This window comes from Aphelocoma coerulescens, unplaced genomic scaffold, assembly GCF_041296385.1.
Source record: "Aphelocoma coerulescens isolate FSJ_1873_10779 unplaced genomic scaffold, UR_Acoe_1.0 HiC_scaffold_75, whole genome shotgun sequence".
Taxonomy (NCBI): domain Eukaryota; kingdom Metazoa; phylum Chordata; class Aves; order Passeriformes; family Corvidae; genus Aphelocoma; species Aphelocoma coerulescens.
In genome coordinates this window covers 179,940-189,008 of record NW_027184061.1, presented here as the reverse complement: position 1 = coordinate 189,008, position 9,069 = coordinate 179,940, and the positions used below count along the sequence as shown (strand labels likewise).

The window sequence follows — 9,069 nt, the reverse complement described above, 5'->3', positions numbered from 1 at the left end:
TGTGCATTCTCCAAAAGCCTATGGCACCTAGGAAAGCTTGTGTTTCCTTCTTGTTGGTTGGTGGAGACATTGCAGTGATCTTATTGATGACCTCGGTGGGAATCTGATGCCGTCCATCTTGCCACTTTACTCCCAGGAACTGGATCTCTCGGGCTGGTCCCTTGACTTTGCTCTTCTTGATGGAGAAACTGGCTTCCAGGAGAATTTGGATGATTGTTTCTCTCTTTCTCAAATAACTCCGATGCCATGTTCCCCCACACAATGATGTCATCAATGTACTGCAGATGTTCTGGGGCCTCACCCTCTTCCAGTGCAGCCTGGATCAGTCCATGGCAGATGGTGGGACTGTGCTTCCAGCCCTGGGGCAGTCGGTTCCAGGTGTACTGCACGCCCCTCCAGGTGAAGGCAAACTGAGGCCTGCACTCTGCTGCCAGAGGAATGGAGAAAAAAGCATTAGCAATGTCAATAGTGGCATACCACTTCGCTGCTTTGGACTCCAGCTCGTACTGAAGCTCCAAAATGTCCAGCACAGCAGCGCTCAGTGGTGGAGTCACTTCATTCAAGGCACGATAGTCCACAATCTCCATTCCCCGTCAGACTTGCGCACGGGCCAGATGGGGCTGTTGAAGGGTGAGTGGGTCTTGCTGACCACCCCTTGGCTCTCCAGCATGCAGATAATCTTGTGGATGGGGATCACAGCATCTCGATTTGTCCGATACCGCCGGCGGTGCACTGTCGAGGTGGCAGTTTGCACTCGTTGCTCTTCCACTTTCAGGAGACGAACTGCAGAGGGATTTTCTGATAGTCCAGGCAGGGGGTTCAATTGCCTAATGCCCTCCGCCTCCACAGCAGCAATCCCAAATGCCCACCTGAGTCCTTTTGGGTCTTTGTAATACCCATTCTGGAGGATGCGTATGCTCAGAATACACGGGGCCTCTGGCCTAGTCACAATCGGATGCTTTTGCCACTCCTTCCCAGTCAGGCTCACCTCAGCTTCCAACAACATCAAATCGTGTGATCTCCTGGTCACCCCAGCGATGGATACAGGTTCTTCCCCCACATGTCCCGATGGCATTAAAGTACACTGTGCTCCAGTATCAACCAATGCATCATATTTTTGTTCCTCTGATGTGCCAGGCCATGACGATCCACACCATCCAGAAAACGCGGCTTTCCCGTACCGCCTCCTCGCTAGAGGCAGGGCCCCTCTAGCCCTGGTTATCATTCTTTCCCTGGGCATACATGCTAGAGGTCCCTTCAAGGGGATCCAACATATCATCCTCCCTTCTGTAATACCTGGCAGCTCGGTCACGGGAGGCTGAGGCTACTTTCACCTTAGCAGAATCCCCTTGGTTAGTGCCTCCCTCCTTGAGTTCACGCACCTGCACTGACAGGACAGAAGTGGGTTTCCCATCCCACTTTCTCATGTCTTCCCCATGCACGCACAGAAAAACCACAGCTCAGCTCGTGGGGTGTACCCTCTCTCTCTAGCTGGGGGACTTGGGGGCTCTGACCTGGGGGCCTGTGACTCACACTGGTGCCACACTGACCTTCCTCATCTCCTCCCTCATCTCCTCCCTCATTTCCTTCCTCATCTTCTCCCTCATTTCCTTCCTCATCTCCTTCATCTCCTCTTTGAGGTCCTGGACCACAGCAGAGACATGAGCTTTCAGCGGACCATTGACCATACTGTCATAATTCCTGTGCTTGTTGGCAACAGAGCCCACTGTTTCTCAGTTATTGTCAGCATCAATCGTTGCAATGAAGGTGGTGTATTGCGGTGGCCCTAGCTTTGCCAGGTTCCACATCATCTGTCCTGTGCACCTGACCTTATCGGGGTCATTACCATGCTGTCCATCCCTCCCAAAGAGTACCTCTAATACTGCCACCTCTCTTAGCTGTTGGATCCCTTCCTCGAGTGTCTTCCACTGCATTCTATGATTGTACTGCTGCATTCTGTCTTTGTGAATGAACCCTTCTCTCACGCTCATTAAGAGCCGCTCCCAGAGAGAAAGGGGTTCTGGCTCCCTCACAAATACCTGGTCCATGCCTGGGTCCTGGGTCAGCGATCCCAGATACCTTGCCTCACCACTATCCAGCTGCACACCTGTGCCCATAAGGTCCCAAACCTGAAGCAGCCAGGTTGTATAAGGCTCACCCTCCCTTCGCACAATGTCTTTTCACATATTACAGAGACTATCATACGACAGGGACTCACTGATGATTTCTGGCTCTGGCTCTCCTGCTGCTTGTGAGGGCCCTGGTTCCCCATCATCATTAACTGGTTGTACTGATTTGGTCTTCTACTTCCTCCTCTGCACAGGGGCGACTGCTGCTGGCTGTGATTGTCCTTGTGATTCAGCTGGAGCCTGGAGGAGTATTCCGTTAGCATCTGGCATATTTCCTGGCACATCTCCTGCATCCCCTTCACCAGTACCCTCACCCAGTTTGGGTAGTCCATTTCTGAGGTGGGCTGTTGGGCAGTATGAGGCTGTGGGGCTGGGTCAGGCTGTGGGGCTGGATCTCTAGTGTCTGGGGCTGTGTCAGGTTCTGGGGCAGGATCAGGTTCTGAGGTAGGATCTCTAGTCTCTGAGGCCAGTGTCTGGGTAGTTATCCAAGCAAATCTCAACTTACCTCTGAGGGCTAAATAGAGTAAGCCTATCAGCACCAGTTGGTTAGTACCCAGAGGAAATCTAAACCCTTCGAAAATTGGTGGGGTGGGCCCAAAGAACTGGTTGAGGGGTTGGGGAAAAACTTCCCCTGTTGTCATTTCCTCACAGAAGGTACCATTTTTAACACAACCCCAAAAACATGCACTCAGTGTGTGATAGCCCTTTATCCATGTGCCCACATTCCAGAGGAAGTTAAAAGCCCATGAATCCCTCACCTTCTCAACCCTTAGGGCAAACTGGGTAACAGCAATGGTAGCCTTAGTCAGAGGACCCATGTTTAGGTAAGGAGCTGCAAAGGGGAAGAACGACCACCTGCCACCTGAACCAGGGTAAACTAGACCACATAGTGCTACCTAACAAGGTTCCTATATCCAGCACACAAAATTAAGTTACCCAGGAACTGTTATTCCTTTTTCACCCCTTTCTCTTAATGCCCTCAGGCAGCATGTTGGACGCCAAGATCTGTCTCGGTTTGAAAGACAGGTGTCTGTTAAGGAAGGCAGAAGCCTCCCTCGGAATGGCAGATGCAACCCCCTTCCCTCTGAGTTATTATAATTTTGAAATCAAGGGGCTTTCTGGCAAAGATATGGGAAATAGGAATAACAGTTGTTTACTATTATATATCTATACATGTGTAACAAGTCAAACAAACAGCAATAACTATGGCAGTAACAGCAAACAATCCCAAACCCAGTCCCAGCCTTCTCGGCTGTCAGGCCCTTTCCCCTCGGGTGCAGTTCCGCTCGCAGCCGGCAGGGGCGCTGGCGGCTCCCGGTGAGCAGGGCAGGTGCGATGGTTCCCCCGCGGCTGCAGGGGGCGCTCCGGAGCGAGCTCGGGGAGCACGCGGCACTGGTGGCCTGGGATCCCGGGGAAGGGATGGAACAAAGATTTCAAAAACCCCCTGGACAGCCGATCCCGGTGTCCGGCTGGAGCCTTGGGAACAGCAGGCTGGAATGGCAGGCTGGAACAGCAGGGATGAGCACAAATCCCGGGTGGCAGACAAGATGTATCAAAGTTCCGGAGCTGCGGTGGGAACCCGCGGAGGTCTCAGCAGGCAGGGAGAGCGGGGCTACAGAGCAGTGAAGGCTTGAAGCAATGGCAGGGGCAGGGCGGCTGCAGCCTGGCTCCCAGTGGGGCAGGGAAGGCGGGCTTGGGAATCCCGGGGTCTCTCCGGTAGAAGGAAAGCAGCCGGAGAAGCAGCCTCTCTCTCCGTCCTCCAAAACACCAGGGACTGACTGCCCACACAGCCAGGTGAAAAAAAGAGTAGCAAGATGCACCCCTCCATCTATGGCCAGGTCTGTTGTTTTTCTTAAGCACCCAGTAATTTGTCCCCGTGGCAACATGTACGGGCAAAATTCCTTTAACAGAAAAAAAACCCCAGGAGAACTCCCAAAACCCCAACATTCTGTTACGAGCTTCCTGCAGATTGTTCCATCTCTTCTCTCCATATGGAAAGATACAAAGATCCCTTTTGGTTCACACAGTTAAATGTCTGATGGGTCACACGGTGGTACCTGTACAGATACACATCTGGAGAGAAAGCCAAACATCCATCGCACTCTCTCAACACCCACAGAGCCTGAACCAAACTCGACAAGGCCACGCAGCTTTACACAGAAATTCATACATCGATAAAACTGTACAACGGGATGCAGGTTTACACAGAAATTGATACACAGGAAAACACAACAATCTGTGCTGTGTGAATACACTGACTTCTGTATAAAAATGGCTCCACACGGCGGGAACCGATCCAGAACTGTGCGATTACCAAAGGACCCATCGACACTTCCATACCCTTGGAACTAAAGACACAGGACTGTAGAGCTCTCCAACTGCGTACATTCCTGTCTGGGGGTGACTTTATGATGTGTAACCCCTATCGCTGCTCTCTGCCCAGAAATCAATCCTGTGCCTTTCTGTGCCTTTAAACTGAGCCTGACGGGGGAGAGAGAAAACACCGAGCGAACTTTTCAAAGCGGTTGTTCAAGGACACAGACACACACTCCTCTGCGTTCTGCTGCGGCAGCGAGAAGAGCGGAGGGAGCGCCCTGCTTGCTTTCCAGCGCGCTTTCGGCTCCTTTTCTCCAGAGGGAGACGGAGAGTTGAAGTTTGTTTTCCTGGGACTTGGGCTTTTTCCCTTCTTCTCTTCTGGACTGTTTCAACATCAGAACACAGCGGGAAAATTTTCCACCGAGGCCCTGGAGGACACCAACCCAGCTCCAAGGAGGAGGAGAGAGAGCACACCTACAGAAGGACTCTGAAATCTTCCCAGGTTTCTCTCCACAGCGAGAGGTTTTAGTATTCAGCATTATTATCCTTTTCCTGTGTGTTTGTTAAATAAATAGGTTCTTTTTCTCTTTCACTTTCCTCAGAGAAAAATATTTTTTTGCCAGACCTGGTGGGAGAGGGCTGGTTGTAACCTGCCTTCTGTCAGAGGATATTTTCCTGCAAATTTGTCCAAAGCAGCACACTAAAATAAGTCAGTATTTATTTTGAGGGAAAATGATTTCTAATGGCATTTTGTGGGTCAACAAATACAAAGATAATAATAAGGATAAATACAAAGAAATAAATACAAAGAAATACAAAGAAAATACAAAGAGGTGAAAGAGGACAGGAGCTCACTGGACTGGTCCTTGGCGGTGCCCGGGCAGACCCTGCATGAATTTGGCTGCCTGAATGCAGCTCTTGCCTGGGCCCCAGGGGTGGCCCCCTCTAGGTGTCTCTCCCAGCACCACAGGGATGCTCCTGCCCCTTCCCTGCTGCCCCAGGGTTCTGCAAGCGCCTTCTGGGGCCACCCAGACACCTCCCTGGGCCTCTGGAGGCCCCATGGCACAATGCAGACAGGGATTGAATCAAAGCTTCCTTGGAAGATGGAGGCAGGAGAATATTGCCCACCATCTTCTTTCCAGCTGCCCTCCACACTCCTGCAAATCCTGCTGGGACACTCAGGCTCTCCATTCCGGGCTCTGCAGCTCCCATGCAAACCCATCCATCACTGTGTCCCCTCTCGCATGGATATCAAGGAAATGACACAGCAATATCTACAAAATGTGAACTTGATTAATTTGACTGCTCTAAAAGTCTACAGCTGGGGGTTGATTGGAAGACTACGGGGTGAGAACCTTATGCCTCCAAAAAGGGTCAAGAGTTTGGAACTGGAACAATCAGGGAAACTTCAGCTTCTGGGGGAAAAGGTGCCCTTCCTCCTCTCTCCCTTTGCTTTATACATCTGAGCTGGAGTCATATGGTTGGAACATCCCCTTGGCTGATTTGGGTCCGCTGGCCTGGCTGTGTCCCCTGCCAGGATCCTGCCCACTCCCATCCCCTCTGATGGGGGAAGGAATGGCAGAGGGACAGCGCTGCTGGGCAGTAGCCAGAACACCGCTCTGTTACCAGCACCCGTCCAGCTACCAATGCAAAGCGCAGCCCTGGAAGGCCCGTGAACTTTCCCTCAGGCAGACCCAACACACGGGACTTGAGCTGCCAGCGGCCCAGGTCACCCTCTGCCAGCCCCGCTCCTTGGACCTTGTGTCCCCACAAGCAGACACAAAGTGTTTCTGCTGCTCCCCCTCCTGCACAAATCCACAGAAAGCTGGGATTTTTCCAAGTCTCATGTCTCCATTGTGCCGTATTCCCAAAGAAGCAGCAGCCCCTCCCAATGAACACGACAGGTTGCACGGATGCTTGTCAGCTCCACTGCCTGCCTGGAAATCTGGAAACTGCTTCTAAATGCTGCTCCCTTCAGCTCTGGGGCACCGACTGACCCAGAGCTGGGAAACAAATGCCCTGGCTGCTGGCTGACAAGGTGAGTTCCGCCAGAGTCAGAGCTCTGTGGGAAATCTCTATCCACGCCTCTCCTTTGAATAGATCCACACAGGGGGTGCGCAGGGACGTGTCCTGTATGGAAAGGAAGGAGTGTGCCAGCACCGTGGCTGACACTTTCCCTCTCCATGTGCGTTCCACAGCCACGGGTACACAGACGTGATGGAAACCCTCGCACAGCCAGAGCCTTCTGTCCCTGCAGAACGGAGCGCGGCGGGTGGGGGCGGTTGGTGGGCAGCGAGTCCCGGACAGCGGGCGAGATCCGGCTCCACAGCTGCCAGGCCCCGCTAAGGCTTAATGCCGCCTCCTCGGCATCAGGAAAGGCCTTCAGCCTCGTCCCTGCCCAGAGGGGCAGCGCTGGCCTGGCTGCACAGCTCGTTTTCCCCACAGGTTGCAGGAGATGAGATCACAATGCTTGCAAACACCGACTGCGAGCCACAGCTCTGGGTGCTCACCATGAACCTCAGCTCTGCCAGCGCTGTCTGGCCCAGGCTCCAGGGGATGCAGTGGGAGCCCGGCTGGCCTCTGCCCTGGGGCCATCCTCCAGGGACAGCTGCACACAGGGAGCATTTGGTTGCCACAAAGAGCCAGGCCATGGCTGCAGGGAGCTGCTCCAGGTGTGGCCTGCACTGCTGTGTGCTGCGCTCTGGGGACTGCACTGGGGTGCCAGAGGAGACAGAGAAGCTCCAGCTTAAGCCTAACTGGGCTGGGTGGCTGGGCCAGGAAGAGGGGCGTGGGTCAAGGGCATTCCCAGAGCTCATCCTGCTCTGTGAAGAATGAGGAAAAGGGAGTGGGAACCCAGCAGTGAGCAGAGCTGAGGCCTGGAGAGCAGCTCTGAATGACCCCCAAATCTCACCAGAGCTCTGAGACATTGCTGTTCTTCAGCCAGTGACAACATGAGTCCCTAAACCTGGGGCTCACTCTTCCTCGTGGCCAGGGGCATCAAGGAAGGCTACAGTGCAATGGGGACTGCGGTGAGCTGGGAACTCACTGGGGGAAAGAGGGAGCACTTGTGGAGCAAAAGGCAGGTGGGGGAGAGAACTGCTCAGAGAAAGGCTGAGCTTCAGCTTGAGCAAGCTGAAAAATGGCATTGGGGGTCATCCCAGACTGATTTCATTTCAGAAGTTACTGAACAAGTTTGTTATTGGGGGGGTGTCATATTTTCCCCTGGAGGTGCACGCTCTGCAAACTTGAGCTGCACTGCCGAGCTGCTCAAGCACGTCTCTGCTGCAGGTCACGGCGTTTCTTCTTTGGCTTCTCGTGGCCCCGGGGCTGAGCCGCAGCAGAGCCCTGGCGGAGCCCAGAGCAGCCTCAGCATCCACAGAGCCCGGCTGCAAGGAGAGAAAGCAGAAAGCGCCCGTCAGCTGAAGGCTCCCGTCCCCCTTGTCCCAGCTGCCCGCGGTGCCCAGGCCGTGCTGGCCGTGCTCAGAGCGCTGCCCAAAGCTGCCCAGCATTGCTGCCTCTGGCAGGAGAGCAGGAGGGCAGGACACGTGCCCAGCCTGCAGCCGGCCGTGGCACAGCCACCTCCTCAGCAGCTGCCCAGAGCAGGATGCCGCTGCGCTCGCTGCCGTCTCCCAAAAGCCCTTATCCCAGCCGTGCCAAGAGGATGGGCACCCACCTCACGCCTCCCGCCGCCAGAAGAAAAGCTGCTCCCAAACGGTGTCCTCAGCCCTTCTCCAAGGGCACATCCCATCCACGCCACAGCTGCTCCCAAGCACTTCGCCATCCGGACCAGACAGCACCTAGAACGCTTCCTTTGGAAAAACAAACCATAAATCAATGAAAAGAGATTACAGACAAAAAGGGAAAACAAGGAAAAAGGTAAAAAATCTTCCCTCTGCTGGGGCCTTGAGGAAGGCCCAAGCCCGCCATGCGAGGGAAAAACCCACCCACGGGCCAGGGCAGCCCACGCTTTCTGCCTTCCCCCTGCACTGCCCCCAAAAGTCATGCTGAGCCCAAAGCCAACAAGGGCAGTGGAGCAGCCCAAGCCCTTCCTTGCCTGCAGAGCGAAGCAGCCCATGCACAGCTTCTGGTGTCCAACCTCTGCTCCCACCATGGGGCTTTGTTTGTGTCGGGCTGGCTGCCCCAGCCCCAGCCCCAGCGCGGGCCACGGTGGGTGCTGGGGACTGTTGGCAGGGCCAGGAGCAGACTCCCAGTTCAAAACCAGCCCAGCCCATCCCCCCAGCCCTGCCAAAAAGCAGCTTGGCAGCCGACTGAAGAATTGGTTGCATCCGCCCCAGCAAAGGGGGGAACCTTTGCTTCCCGGCCAGGCTGTGCAATGCACAAATCTGGGAGCATCCCCCTGCGTGTGGACTCATCTGCAAATTCGCTGTGGAGCCTGGCTTTGGAGAAGGTGCCACAATTGAAGTCCATCTGATCTTCAGCTTGCCAGGTGGAGGAAGAGCTTGTCATCCTTGATGTCACCCTCCATGTCTCCCGCAGCAGCAGCCGCACCTGGCACAGCTTCTCCAGGGGCTCCTTCTTCCCTGGGGCTGGAGCAGGCTGTCAGTGCTCTGCCCAGGGCCCCGGCTGTCGCTGAAGAAGGACAAGCAAAAGCAGCTGGCGTGGG

The 9,069-nt window shown here is 54.6% G+C and overlaps 1 pseudogene; it reads left to right on the top strand.

Annotated features, from left to right (window-relative positions):
- Positions 1–9,069, top strand: part of LOC138102439 (zinc finger protein 850-like) — a 141,615-nt pseudogene that overhangs the window by 33,289 nt on the left and 99,257 nt on the right.